Source organism: Jaculus jaculus, chromosome X (assembly GCF_020740685.1).
Source record: "Jaculus jaculus isolate mJacJac1 chromosome X, mJacJac1.mat.Y.cur, whole genome shotgun sequence".
NCBI classification, from domain to species: Eukaryota; Metazoa; Chordata; class Mammalia; order Rodentia; family Dipodidae; genus Jaculus; species Jaculus jaculus.
This window is the reverse complement of record NC_059125.1, coordinates 33,338,728-33,354,505: the sequence shown is the minus strand read 5'-3', so window position 1 is coordinate 33,354,505 and position 15,778 is coordinate 33,338,728. Positions and strand designations below refer to the sequence as shown.

The window sequence follows — 15,778 nt, the reverse complement described above, 5'->3', positions numbered from 1 at the left end:
CTGGAGAGATGGCTTAGTGGTTAAGTGCTTGCCTGTGAAGCCTAAGGACCCCAGTTGGAGGCTTCATTCTCCAGGACCCACATTAGCCAGATGCACAAGGGGGCACACACATCTGGAGTTCGTTTGCAGTGGCTGGAAGCCCTGGAGCGCCCATTCTCTTTCTCTCTCTCTCTGCCTCTTTCTTTCTCTGTCACTCTCAAATAAATAAATGAAAATTAACAAAAAAATTTTAAAAAATAAAAACTCTCTTAGGTATTTTTAATGGGTTCTGAGTTATTTGTAGGAAGCTCTGATTTATTTGTATATAGCTTGATATATGTGTCCACCATTAATCCAGGTCATGTTTTATATCAAAATTTATGCTAAGCAAAGCCAAATTACTTGACCTTTGGTCTGTCAAAGTGTTCCTTGAGTACGCTTTGAGACGCTTCCATCCATTTTCACAGCATTCATTCTCAACCTTCATCACTGGGAGAATACACAGGACCTTTAGCAGGGTGTACACATTAGGAAAAAACTTGATGTCAGGCAGATGGAGGGCTTCGTAAATGGTGAATGGAAGCTCTATCTTTCCCTCTGTGTTTCCACTTGATTCTCCAACAATGAAGCTCAGCTGAGAGTGTGTTAGGATTGTGTAGGTCACTTCTGTACATGTCAGCATGGTGTTCCTCTGACATGTTGAATTTAAGCTGCCCCATGACCGAGGGTACCAGAGATAAGAATTTAAGAGCTTTGGGGTGCTGTTCTGAAAATATATCTTTAAGTTCCTGAATAATGTACTCCATTGTGGGAGCACTTAAGGTTTCTTTGTAGTAACTCTCAGAGGTCAGCTGAGACTCCAGGTTACCTTGCTGTGCCCTGCGGAATTTCCCAGGGAGTTTCATTTAAATATCAAGTTTGGTTGCCAAATTTGTTTCAAAACTCATGATAAACTTCAATATTTTCCATCACCTCATTGAATGAATGCAGTACTGCTGTCAGGCTACTGGCTGCAAAGAAAACATCGGAAGTTTGTCCCTAAAGATTCTTCCCAAAGGCCCTTGTGAAAGACAAGACATTTTTAAGAACAGCAATGGTAACAATGAAATCAAAATCTGTCACAGCACTGCAGAGGACAAATGCTCAGCCAGATATGCAGTTATTCCACCTAACATTCGTGTCACTATTTATACCATCTAAGCACAGAACAAGTGCTTGGAGGAGGTCCACTAAGATTTCAAAGGCATCATGCCTGCCTGTCCAATAGAATGGCAAACCTCCTTCAGCTCATTACCCTGGTCCTGACTGTTCTGATATAGAACCAAAATTACATTGTCCAGTTCTAGAAGCAGCTGTGGTGAGCTATGGAAAAAAGCACAAACTTCCTCAATTGTCCCTAACACAACCGACAACCCGTCACTGGGATGGACTTAAGGCACAGGAAGGGCAGAGTGTGGAGACGGCTTGCAGATATTTTTCTAAAAGTCGAGAAGCAACCACTTTCATCTGGGAAGAAAACCCACTAGATATGATGTAGGCCTGGCCACGGCAGTACTCCATATTGAGTCCCCATTTCTCAGTTATTGTAGTGTGAAATTTCACAGCCAAAATCTCTGCATCGGCTTTCTAAGGCAGAAAGCCCACAAGTTCCTCTCTCAGGTTATGAGACTGGTCAACAACCTCACTAGCACAGGCAGATGCTCTTCTGCAATGTCTACTACGTTGTCTGTGAGAATGGAAAAGAAGTGAGAGTCCCTCACCTCCCTGAGTGTTTATTCCCGAATACAGCTCTCACAGATCTCTAGCATGTTTCTTCTGCATTTTTGAACAGAACAACGTGTCTCAAAGTGCTTTCTCAAAACCTATTCACCAGAATTTTTTTTCTCTTATGTAACCAAAAACCTTTATTTTTTTTATTTTTATTTTTATTTATTTTTTAAATTATTTCCTATTCAGCAAATACAGTCAGTTTGGTACCATTATTAGGCTCATCCATGACTTATCCCCTCCCCTTGGCCCTTCCTTGTTGAGGTATATGGGTCGTGCATTGTGGAGTTAGCCCACAGTTATTGATATGAAAAATGTCTCTGCATATCAAGACCTAACATGTGGCTCTGACATTCTTTCCACCCCCTCTTCTGCAAAATTTCCCTGAGCCATGTTGGGTTCATTTTTGGTCTGCTTCAGTGATGAGGTGTTGGGGGCCTCTGAGGCTCTGGCTCTTTGATTTGGTAGGAGTTGATTTTTCTCTGTGTTGGTCTCCTTCCCCCTTGTACTGGTATCCGGTTCATCAGGAAAACAGTACCCTTGCTTGTTTGGCCAATTTTCCTTAGTTTCAGTTGGGGCCCTTTTGAGGTATGATGGGGTGGATCTCTCTTTAGAATTTTCATCTATCTGAAAAAGAGAAGCAGATTCTTCAACGGAGAGTAAGTTAGCACCAGGACAAATGAGATAACCCTCACTTTTTTATAGAGAGTTTAATAGGTGTAGGCCCTCTTGTAGCCCATGATTGATGGTAGCTTGATATTGGAGAGTGGGTGTATGTTTGGATATGGTTCTTACCCGTTCCCCAGCTCCATCTATGGGTCCCATACCACTGAGGGGATCAGTTAGCTAAATCAAGAGCAGCTGGTTCCCTACCATGGCTGTGTGCCACTATTGCACTTGTGTGGGCATCACAACTGGTTATTTGCTGCTAAGTAGGTTCAACCATGAGTTGCTTGGACATTGGTCATTTCCCCCAGTCATGCATGTAGCACCTTCTGGCACTAGACACACTGACTGTCTGGGGACTGACTCTCTCCTGGCTTCCAGTCATGCCGTTCCATTTTACGTGTCAGCTGCATATGGTGTCTTCAGCAATAGGGTCCTACCACTGACCTTTGGTGGGTCATCAAGTACTCTGACAGAAATCTGTCATTCTTGGATGTGGAGAAGTAGGAACACTCATCCACTGTTGGTGGGAATGTAGGATGGTACAACCACTTTGGAAAGCAGTATAGAGACTCCTGAAAAAGCTGACTATAGAGATACCAACAGACACACTTATTCCCTTACTGGGCATCTACCTTAAAACCTTCAAACCACAGGCCAGAGAGATTTGCTCAACCATGTTTGTACCAGCTCAATTCGTAATAGCTAAGAGCTGGAATCAATACAGATGTCCATCACTAGAAGAATGGATAACTAATATGTGGTAGATCTACATAATGGAATTCTATACAGCAGTAAGAAAAAATGACACAAAGAAATTTGAGGAAAAATGGTTGAACCTGGAACAAATTATTCTCAGTGAACTTACCCAATCACAGAAAAACAATCGACACATAGTCTCACTCATCTATAACACCTAACCTGAATCTACCCAAGATACCTTACATACCCAGCAAGCATCTCATGGACTAGACACTAGGATGGATGGGGAGAGAGGGGAGGGCATGGAAGGGGTGGGAAATACTAATCTGGACCCAAATGGCAATGGTACCATAAAATTCTACTTCCTGAAAGGCAGACCAAATGGCTGAACCCTCACTAGACCCTTACAGGAAACACCTGAACCACATGACACTGGAGAGGGTAGGATCAAGACTAACCTAAATCTTCTACATCTTCTTTCCCTCCCTCTCCCTGTCCCCCCCTCTCTCCTCTCTAACTCTTGTATATTATTTATGTTTTCCCTCATTTTCTTAGTGGGCACTGACCTGTAACCCCCACTACCAGCATGGGGCTATCATCCACAAGGAGCTTTTGATCAGTGAAACCTACAAGGTTTCTTCACCAGAATTTATTGGGCATTCCAGCAGTGCCTGAAAGTTGTCCAGAGTGAAGAGACCTTCTGGGATCTCATCCGCTTTGTGCCCATCCAGAGGAATGTTCTGTTTCCACATTAGAATAAAAATTTCAAATAAAGACTTTAGGTACTCTTTGTTTTCTTTCTCTTCAAAGGCCAAAGGTTATGAGCATTCTTGTTGGTTTCATGTTCCTGCTCAGAAGTTTTTTTCTGTTTCAGTATCCTGATTTCATCTTCACTCAATTGTTTTATTTGTTTTCTGTGTCTACTGTGTGGGTTGTTCAAGTGACTGGTAAGATCAAATATTGTTGGTATTGCATTATCTCCAAGAACTGTCCTGTAAGGACTAGTTCTACAGTTCATGGAGGTCTCAAAGTGTCTGGCACGCAGTTGATAATGCTTATTTAGTTGATCAGGTGTTTTATCTTCTATGTCTGCTCTCCTACAATTCTCCACCCACTTCTGGCATCTGGCCGGTCCCGCGGGAACCTGAAGAAGGCCTAGTCGGACTGGGTGCTCTTGCGCCTGCAGTTGGGGGCCACGCAGAAGTTCAGCATCATGGCCTAGCCCAGCCGAGCGGAGCCCTCCCTCCCCTCCCCGCCTCCTCAGGGCAGCCCACCTGCCCTTCGGGCCCCCTGGAGAGGGGAATCAGCTCTGTCAGCTTGACGGGCCTGGATTTTGTTGTTGTTGAGAAACCGTCACATTGATTTCCATAATGGCTGCACAGGCAGTTTGTAATCCAACCAACAGTGAATAAGACTCTCTCTTTCCCCACATCCTCACCAGAAGTTTTTTATGCTAGCCATATGACCTGAGCGAGATAGATATCAAGCTGGTTTTAATTTGTATTTCTCTGATGTTTAAAGATGATGAAAACTTTAAAAAGAGTATCTACTAGGTATTTGTATTTCTTCTCTTGAGAACTCCATATCCCACTTCTTAGAAGAGTTGTTCATTCTTTGTGTGTTTATTTTTTTTTAAGATTTTTGTATATACTAGGTATTAATCCTTTGTCAGATGTGTAGCTGGCAAAGATTTTCTCCAATTCTGTAGGCTGTCTCTCTACTTGGCTGACAATTTCTTATTCTGTACAAAAGCTTTTTAAATTACATGTGAACCTATTGTCAATTGTTGACCTTATTTCCTTAGCAACTGGAGTGCTATTCAGAAAATCCCTACCTACTCCTGTACCGTGTGCTACGTGCTCTAATTCTACTTTTTCTTATAACAACTTTTGTAGTTTCAGGTCTTACATTTAGGTATTTTATTCATTTGGAGTTGATTTTCGTACCCTGTCTTCTGCATGTCAATATGCAGTGTTCCCTGCACACTTGGTTGAAGATGTTTCATCATCAATGTGTTATTTTTATATCTATGTCAATAGTTATGTGACTATAGTTGCCTAAATGCCCATCAACTGATGAATGATTAATGAAGATATGGTACATATGTATGATACAATTTTATTCAGCTTTAAAGAAAAATGAAAGTATGAAATTCATAGAAAAATGAACCTGCAAAATTTCTCTGCTACGTCAGGTAACCCAGGATCAGAAAGACATACACACTGCATGCCCTCTTTCATATACAGATCCTTAACACTGAAAGTCTAGATTTGTATGTGAGTTGAAATAAGAGAGTAGAGACCAGAAAGCTGGAAGACAGCAACTAGGGGAATGATGGGGGATGGTTAAGGATAGGAGCCAGTAGATACTTAAATAGAAACATAAAATACTAAGAGTAGAAAGGCTAAGCTGGGGTCAGGGAAGGGAAGGGTGGGGAGGACAGAGAGAAGGGTGAGTTAACCAAACTAAAGATGTTACAAAAAAAAGCCATAAGATAACCTTTGTTAGCTAACTAAAATTTTAACTAAGATTTGGGCTGGAGAGATGGCTTAGCAGTTAAACGCTTGCCTGTGAAGCCTAAGGACCCCGGTTCGAGGCTCGGTTCCCCAGGTCCCACGTTAGCCAGATGTACAAGGGGGCGCACGGGTCTGGAGTTCGTTTGCAGTGGCTGGAGGCCCTGGCACGCCCATTCTCTCTCTCTTCCTCTATCTGTCTTTCTCTCTATGTCTGTCACTCTCAAATAAATAAAAAAAATGAACAAAAAAATAAAAAATAAATAAAATTTTAACTAAGATTAATTGAAATGAGAAATAAGAGTATATTTTGGAAGAAAAAAACCGCCCTGTAAAGGGTAAACAATACTGCTCTCATAAGACATAAGTTGTTGCAAGAAACCCCCAGTGTCAGGGTTGGAGTACTTCCCAGTGAGTTGTTGGTCATAGAGGTCCAAATGTTCCCTTCAGAATACAAGCCATTGCCAAGACTTTTGGTTACCCACCAGAACTAGATAGGAAGACTCTATTGCTGAAAACACCACATGGTCAGTTGCAAAACACTAGATAATCAAATTGGACCTAAGATGGAGGCAACCTCCCTCTTGGATAGCTGTCATAGTGTTGAAAAGTGGTATGCAGGCTATAGGGACAGAAAAGTCTTACTCAATGGTAAATATTACCTGCTTCATGTATAGTAAACCAACAGGCAAGATGTACTTATTGGTACAAATGTGGCAGGATTATTATAGAAATAATCAACTGATTTTTGATTGGATCTGTGCCCTACTCCTCAGCAGGTAATCCCTGTGTAGTACTAAGAACCTACTCAAAAGGTCTATAGTTGAGAAGTCCATAGACCCAAGGGGAGACACTAATACTCCCTAGTAATACCCCATAATAATAATTGTTTGTCTAAATGTATATGAAATACTCATAAAATTGCCCCCTAAAATTTATATTATGTTTATATCCATCATTGGCCAGAAAATATTCTGTTTGCAAAAGTTGTTGGATACTGGGGAGACTCAAAAGTGAGCAAAGATCTGAGACTAAATAATTGTTAGGTTCTCAGTGCTAGATGAAACATTTCTAGCATACCCTCAAAAGCTCATGTAACATTGAAAAAGAGGGAACAGAAAGAATGTAAGAGCTAGTAAGTGGGAAGGTATACTTTGGGACACTATGATCCTCACATGAAGCAATTTTCACATTCCTAAACTCATAGTAGCTGTCTGCTGTTATTATTTTCATAATTCCTGCACACTATTGAGCTCATTAACATTTCAACATGAAGCAGGGAAAAATAAAAACGACATCAATATAGAAGAGGGACTAGTTTGAAAGAATAAGGGATTCAGTGGAATGGGGATGCAGAGTGGGGACAAAGGAAGAAAGCTGGAGATTATGATCAAATTACAGCATATTCAAGTGTGAAAATTCTCAATTTATATGTCTATAAATGTTCCTGGTGAGCAAAATTGTCCTCCTGCTGAGGGTCACTGGCTGTCATACATTAATTAAATAATCTTTCAGCTTAGTTTTTGTATTTTTAATGATGAAGTCTGTATTTTTCTCAATTTAACCTGCAATGTGTGAGTACACTCTGTTACTAAGAGTCCTAGCCATGGAAACCACCTACTTACACATGCTAACTGTGTGACATTTTACACTATTAAACTCTGCTCCTTATTTATTAGCTTCCCTAGCTCGTTTTTGTTTCACATATGTGGAAAGCAAGCTGGAGAATACAATTTTTCTGGGAACATTTAGCCTAATCTTATTTACTTATGCATTCATTCATTTATTCATTTTTGTGTGTATGGACTTCATGTTGCATGTTGCATGTGTGTGTGTGTGTGTGTGAGTATGAGCACACATGTACAATGGCACCTGTGTGGAAGTTAGAGGATTACTTTAAAGTTGTTCCTTGTCTTCCACCTCTCTCTCTTCTTTCTCTTTCTCTAGCTGTCTTTTGGTCTGTCCATCTATCTCTGTCTTACCTTCTCTTGTTGCAAGCTTCTGAGCTATGAAACTTCCAGTAAATGCTCTCGTTTCCACTTCTCATTTTCCAACAGTGTGCTGGGATTACAAGAAGCCTATCACAATTTCTGACATTTTATGTGGGCCTGGCATTCTGAGTCAATTTCTGTTGCCTAAGTGGGAAGCACTTTATCCTCTGAGCCATCTCCCCAAAGCATATACAAATTACAGAAAGCAAACATTCTGGGCTGTTAATGTGCCTAAAATGTTTGAATATTTTGGCTATGCTCACTTTGTGATCCTGGGGATCTCCTTAAATGTCAATAGGGTTATATTAGAACATTAGTATATATGTATGTGTGTATATATATATATATATATATATATTTTTTTTTTTTTTTTCTGAAAAGAATATTTTTGGCTTTAACACTTTAAATTTCCTTCCAAAAAAATAAACCTTTGGGTTTCCATGTATCATGTTAACACTTTTTTTTCATAGTACTAGAATTGTTCCTCCCTCATTAAAGCCTTAGACATGCTGGGCTCTGTGTAGACACTCAATAAATTCCTGCCAATTCGTTGCATAAACAACAGTGCATTTCTTATCTTAGAAATATAAATTCCATAAACATATAGATAAATGCATATTTTCTAGAAGTATATAGAAACATAATAAAAATATAATTGTATTTATAGATTCTAATGCATATGTAAGTATATACAAGTATATATATATATATATATATATATATATATATATATATATATGTGTGTGTGTGTGTGTGTGTGTGTATTTAATATAATAATATATAACAAATATATGAATTATTTCATATAAATATATGAAATATATTTATATATGATTTATATAATATATGATAAATAATAAAGATATGAATTTCCATAAATTATAATTCAAAGTGTTTCTTCAAGGATAATGATAATCTTTGCTTTACTAGCAGTTCATGATGCACTATGAATGTTTGTCTTTTCACATTGTACTAGCATATTTATCTAAAGTAAAGGTTACTATCAGCATTTATTTTCAAAGTTTTTAAGCTATCAGCAGTATCTATTTCTTATTAGGTCTCAATAGACATTAACTTTAAATTGTAAGCAATTGAAAACTGTAGCAGACAGTTCAGGTTGCTGAGATGAACTCCAAAACCAGGCACAGTTATGGAGGAAAGGATTTTTAATTCAAGCTTACAAATCCAAGGGAAATTCCATAATGACAGAAGAAATTGGCACACTTTTATAGGTCCAAGCAGAGACAGAAAAAGCCACCACCAAAAAACAAGCAATCCCACTTCCGGAACTGTAGGCATAACTCAGGCACTTTTAACCTTTAGACTAGAATTCCAAATCCACCACTACTCCTTGAGGCTGGATACTAAGATCTGCATAGTGACACCTCCTTCAGCTATGTGGCTGCAGATCTACATTGCATACTTTAATAAAATCTTGAGCATATTGGGGGTCATCCATTTAAAGTACCACACAAATGTGAAAGAAAGAGAGAACTCAATCATCAAGCCAGTTATAATTGACTTTATAAAATTATACTTTATCTTGAAACTTACAGCCCTACCTTCCTCAAGTTATTGTGTTCAATTGTCTTGTGAAGGCTCCTGATATGTGGTTTGGACAAATCATCTTGTCACCAGAATGGCAAATGGCTGGTAACAGGAAGTTAAATAATGGCTTGTAGTATTGGAGATATATATATATATATATATATATATATATATATATATATATATATATATATATAGTTACTAATAAATAAGACTATTTTCTCTGAAAGATGAACAGTTAGGGTTACTTCAAGGCAATAGTTGGAAGAATAAACACTGGGATGGGAGAGATGGGGACTCAGAAGTGATTTATGCTAGAAATGAGTTAAGCTGCAATGACATCCACATTTGACAGTACCAGCACAGCATGTGCCTGGCATGGGGCCTACAGAGGAGAAACATTTTAACTACATTTCCTTGAAGGATAAATAAAGAACATTAGATTGCATTGGCAAAGGCAGCCCTGCATTGCATTCCATCTCCACAGAGGGCCCAATGTGTGCATCCTTTTGTTTGGACTGCATGTAGGTCTGTTTTTATACCAATTACCAAGTGTTATTTTCTGTCTAAATGATGCTACTTTATAGAATTGCATTGTCGAATCTGTATTTTCTGATTTGGCCAATATTCATTAAAAGAGCTATTAGTATTTTGCCCTCAAATCAATTAATATTGTCCCTTAACACTGCCAAGAATAAACCATGCAAAGCTAATTGAGATAATGTTCATTCTTCTTGCACAGGGAAGTAGAAGTCTTTAGGGTCAAGAAAATGAAAATTATTCTCTTAAGCTGATGACTATAACAAAGAAACAGACCACATCTATTTGCAGTAGTTCTTCTTTTGAATGAATACAGTTATAACCAGTAAAGATGATTCCAAGCACTGGAATGTCCAAGGTTTATGATAAGAAGATGCTCACAGAAACAAACTCACATTAAAATAGCTATTTATCAAGGCACATTTTTCAATCACTGTAAATAATTTTTAAAGTATTTTTAAGAAACACTATATGCTAGTCATAAGAACTCTACACAAAGCCTAAGAAATCAGTTTTAAATATGTTTGAACCAAGAAATATTATTGTTAAGTGCAAATGCCAAGAATAATTTATAGGACAATCAAAAGCTAAAGATCACAATCATGTGAGATTTTCTTTTCTTATGTGTAAAATGAGAGAAATCAAAGATATGAAATACAGAATGTCAAGTACATGGCATGAGTTATGCTCAGCTTTGTGCATTGGAATCATTTTTTTCCTTTGCTGAGATTGAGATATAACTCATATATATTGATATTTCTGGCACTATAAATATTTGTTATAATATTTTATAATTAATGTCTTAATTTCTTATTTGATAGTAAGAAACCTTGGTTGTTTTAAATAACCAATTGTTACATTGTATCTATATTGATTTAACTTTCATTAAGAAATTTGAATATATGACTAAAAATCAGAAACATCTTTAGCTGAACTTCCAGTGCACTATGATTCTCTAATATGTTAATGATGATCATGGGATATGCTGGATGAAAAAATACATGTCTCTATAGATTAAAATAATGAAGAAAAATGTTATCTCAAGGTGATGACAATATACTTTTATTGACAATATTCTTTGGGAATTATTAGAAATTAGGACAAGGTAGCATTTGTCAAATACAATATACATTAGCTCTCCAGGTTTTATATTTAGAAGGCAATGTTAAAATACATTCATTTTGAATTTTTCCTTTTCAATTAGACCTTTCTAAACAAAATGGAAATAATGTTTGTTATCAGTGCATTTATTCATTTTGTTCCTGTGAGATTTTTTTTTCTTCATGTTACAAATTATATTCTTTGGTTTTATTATCCAATTTTTCCCTTTTCACATCAAACCTCCCCTCTAAAAGTAAATAAAAAATGTAAGAGAAAAGCATTTGTAATTCAAAAAAGAATATTTTCAACATTAAAATCTTCAGCTACTGGATGAAAATATAGGAGGCATTCTCCACAATACAGGACTCATAAAGCATTTGTAATTCAAAAAGAATATTTTCAACATTAAAATCTTCAACAACCTAATTATTTATCTTATTTACCCACCATAATTATAACATGGTGTTTTGAATTTCACTTTTTTTAGATATGGACATATTTTGTATGTAAACAACACATGTTGGTACCATCCTTTCCCTCCTCCCTGCCCCTTTTCTGAAGAGGCCTTCCTTGTTGGGGTTGCAGGTCAACCCTATGGGGATTGTGGGTCATTCAATATGGGGAGGGGGAGGCAATGTCTCAGTGAAAAATGTCCCAACTTGTGGCTCTAACAATCTTTATGAGCCATGCTGGGAGCATTTTAAGTCTACTTCAGTGATGGGAACTTAGGAGCCTCTGGATCTCTGGTTTGGTAGGTATTGAGTTTCCTTGGTATCTTTCTCCCTCAGCCTTGTGCTGATATCAGATTCACTAAGAAAACAGCACTCTTTCTCATTTCCCCAATTCCTCTGTATTTTCATCAGGTACCAGGGTAGAGTGAACTGGGTTGTTTATCTCCCTAGGTCCAGCTTCCATCTGGAAAAGAGAAGCCGATTCTCCAATGGAGAATTAAATCAGCACCAGTTAAATGGGATAACCATTATTAAAGAGAATTAAAAGGGTAGTCTAAAGTTAGTGGGAGCTTGACAATGGAAAGCAGAGTCATTATCTGGATATGATTCTGAATTGTTTCCTACTTCCATATATGGTTTCTTTTCCACTGAATGGATATGTTAGCAAATCCAAGAGCAGTTGGTTACCCACCATGGCTGTGTGCCACTTTTGCACTTCTATGAGCATAACATCAGGTTGTTTGCTTCTGGGTCGCTTGAATTTGAGTTGCTTGGACAGATGTTGGCCACTTTCACCTGGTACCTCATGTAGTCTTCCAGCACTAAATGGGCTAATTGTCTGGGGACTGGCTTTCCTCCAGATTCCAATGAGGTCTCTCATGGTCCTTGCCAACATCCTTTGGTGTCTTCAGCAGTAGAGTCTTGCCATTAACCTCTGGTGAGTAACCAGATTCTCTGACAGAAGTCTGTCTTGTTTGTTTGGGGAGACCTAGTAGGTCTCTATGATCAACAGCTCATTGTGGATGTAGACCACATCCTGGTACAGGGAATTACAGGCAAGCACCAAGGGAAAAGGAAAAATAAAAAAAAAAAAAGAAAGAAAGAAAATGCCAGAGAAGAAAGAGAAACAGGAAAAATTTGAGGTTATGTTTCATCTCACTCTCTCCAGGTCCCATCGATTCAGATACTTCCTCTAAAGTCCTCTTGAGGGGTCCACCTTTTAGTCTGACTTCCAGGATATAGGACTCTATAGTATCAGTTCAATTTGGGTTCACTTTTGTGTCCCCTTATCTTTTACCTTCCTCTTCCCCTAACCCCAACCCTCCCTATTCAAGCCTCAAGATACTGTTCAGTTATGCAACAACTTAGACTGATCCAGGTTAGGAACTACAGATGGTTGAGACCATGTGACCATTGTCTTTCTGTGATTGTGTGATTTCACTTAGAATGATCTGTTCCAAGTTTGACCATTTTTCTACAAATTTTGCTGTGTTATATTTTAATTACTGCTGACTAGAATTCTATCATGTAGATGTACCACATCTTGGTTATCCATTAATCCAGTGATGGGTACCTAGGTTGATTCCAGTTTTTAGCTATTATGAATTGAGCAGCAATAAACATGGTTGCACAAATATCTCTGAACTGAGATGTGGAGCTTTTAGGGGCAATGCCTAGTAAGGGAATAACAGGGTCTGTTGGTAACTCTATATTCATCCTTTTCAGAAATCTTCATATTGATCTCCACAGTGGTTGTACCTGCTTACACTCCCACCAACAGTGAATGAGGGCTCCTATTTTTCCACATCCTCTGCAACATTTGTTTTCATTTGACTTTTTCATGTTTCCTATCCTTACTGGGGTAAGGTGGAATCTCATAGTTGTTTGAATTTCATTTCCCTAACTTTTTAGGGATGTTAAACAGTTTCTTAGGTGTGTGTTAACCACTTGTAATTCTTCCTCTGAGAACTCCCTATTTAGTTCTATGCCCCACTTTTGGAGTGGGTTGTTTGATTTTTTTATTGTTTAGTTTAGTTTTTTGAGTTCCTTGTAAATTTAGATATTGGGTTTCTATCAATGGTATAGCTGGTAAAGATTTTCTCCCATCCAGTGGGTAATCCATTGGCTTTGCTTATGTTATGGTTGTCTCTACAAAAGCATTTTAGCTTCATGAGATACCACTGTTTGAGTGGTTGCTTAATTTCCTTGGATACTGGGGTTTTGTTCAGGAAGTCTTTTATGAGTCCTGTATTGTGGAGAATGCCTCCTATATTTTCATCCAGTAGCTGAAGATTTTAATGTTGAAAACATTCATATATTGAAGTCTTTAATCCATTTGTACTTGATTTTTGTATATGACAAAATGAGTGGGTCTAATTTTATTTTTCTACATATGGTCATGCAATTTGTCCAAGACCATTTGTTGAAGATGCTGTATTTTCTCCAGTCTACATTATTGGAAACTTGACAAAGATCATACAGCTCTAGTTGTGTGCCCTAAAGTCTGTGTCTGCAATTCTGTTTCATTGGTTTATGTTTCTGTTTTTACTCCGGAACCATGCTGATTTTTGTTACTATAGCTTTTTATACCTTTAGAACCAGTATGGTGCTAGCACCAGAGGTTATTTTTTTTTTCCCCTGGAGGAATATTTGAATATCTTAGGCCTTCTACCATTCCATATGAATTTTGTGATCATTTTTTTCAATCTCTGTTAAGAATGATGCTGAGAGACTTCCGGTAAAGATGGCGGCGTAGGTACTACGCCAAAGCAGCTTGGGGGGAAAAAAGACCAAAAAACCTCAGCAAAATACACACTTTTACTAAAAAGTGAGGTGTATAGGAAACTGAAGCTGCAGCAGAGAAGTAGGAGAGATTCAGAGCATCCAGAGCCTGCACAGGCCGGCAAAAGCTGCCCTGGCAGCTCCGCCAACCATGGCAGTGGTGGTGCGCACCAGAACGCAGCCAGGTTCGGCTCCAGCCACAGAAAAAGCCAGGTGCGGGAGCTTCCCCTCACACCGCGCTCTCCGCAGCTCAGGAAATGTGAAGGGAGAGCAGCAGTGAGCAATGAAGGAGCAGACCGCGAGGTAGAAGAACACGTGGAGCAGCGAGAGAACCAGAGCAACTGCGGCTCCCTCGCCTCCCCCACCGCCTGAGCCCAGCTCCAGTGAACAGAGCAGCATCCCGGGACCCGGCCACGCCAACTTGAGCCAACAGTGGGACCCAAGCAGGAGCAGAGTTGGGCAGCAACATCAGCAGCTCCGGAACCAGTACCAACGGCCCCAGAAGCAGCAGACCAAGGAGCGGCAACAACAGCAGACACAGAAGCAGCAGCAGCCCCAGCAGCGGGGGTGCTGATCTGCAGGGCCACAGTTGCCAGGCTTGGTTTGCCCCACAGGAAAATCCAGTACCCAGCTCCAGAAATGAGAACAGCAGGCCGATAATCCAGGCAGCAACTTGACTGAGAACAAACTCATCCAAGGTAACTGGGATGGCACCAGGAAAGGGTCTCACTTGGTCACAAGCTGACTACTATACTTCAACAGACCAGAAATCTTAACCTCTAGGTTGATAGAGGATCTGGTTGTTATAATAACTACTCTGGCATATATATTTGGGGCTGTTTTTGACAGAATGGGTACAGTGTTTAGTTAACTTTTAGAATCAACCTGTGTTTTATTCCACTCAGCCTACTTGAATACTCCCATAGCAGGGAAACTCAACCCCTAGGAGCACCTTTGTAGATACTCTCAGAGTCTTAAGAGCCACATCTAACACCTTAAGCTCCTACCCTGAAAATATATAACATCAAATCAATTGATACAGCTAAGAATACCCAGCTAGCTAGAAAATACAAGCATTAACTTAATCCAAGATGCAAAAATATATACATTATTACACAAGAAACACTAAAAAGCAAGACAATATAAATTCACCTAAAAGTATTAATGCATCAGAAATGACCTCCAGTGAGAACGAGTTAGAGGAAATGCCTGAAAAAGATTTCAAAAGAATGATTGTAAATATGTTCAAAGAAGTCAGGAACAAATCAAAGGAGTCAAAGAGGAACTTAAAGAGGAAATCAAAGGGATCAAAGAAGATGCAGGACACCAATTTAATGAAATAAAGAAGGCAATACAAGACATAAATAAGGAAATAGAAATAATAAAGAAAAACCAGTCAGAATTACTACCAATGAAGAACACAGTTAATGAAATAAAAAACTCTGTAGAAAATCTCACCAGTAGAATGGATGAAGGAGAGGACAGACTATCTAAGCTAGAAGACCAGGTGGAAGATCTAATATAGGCCAACAAAGAGAAAGACAAACTTATAGAAAAGTATGAGTGGGAATTTCAAGATATTCGGGTCACTATAAAAAGATCAAATATTAGAATTCAGGGTATAATAGAAGGAGAAGAATTTCTCTCAAAAGGCATAGTAGGAGTCTTCAACAAACTCATAGAAGGAAATTTCCCCCAAATTGGGAAAGAGGTGCCAATACAGATACAGGAAGCCTTT

General features: G+C 38.7%; 1 pseudogene; it reads right to left on the bottom strand.

Annotated features, from left to right (window-relative positions):
- Nucleotides 1-248: 248 nt before the first annotated feature.
- Nucleotides 249-4,326, bottom strand: LOC101612829 (annotated as a pseudogene).
- Nucleotides 4,327-15,778: the final 11,452 nt, after the last annotated feature.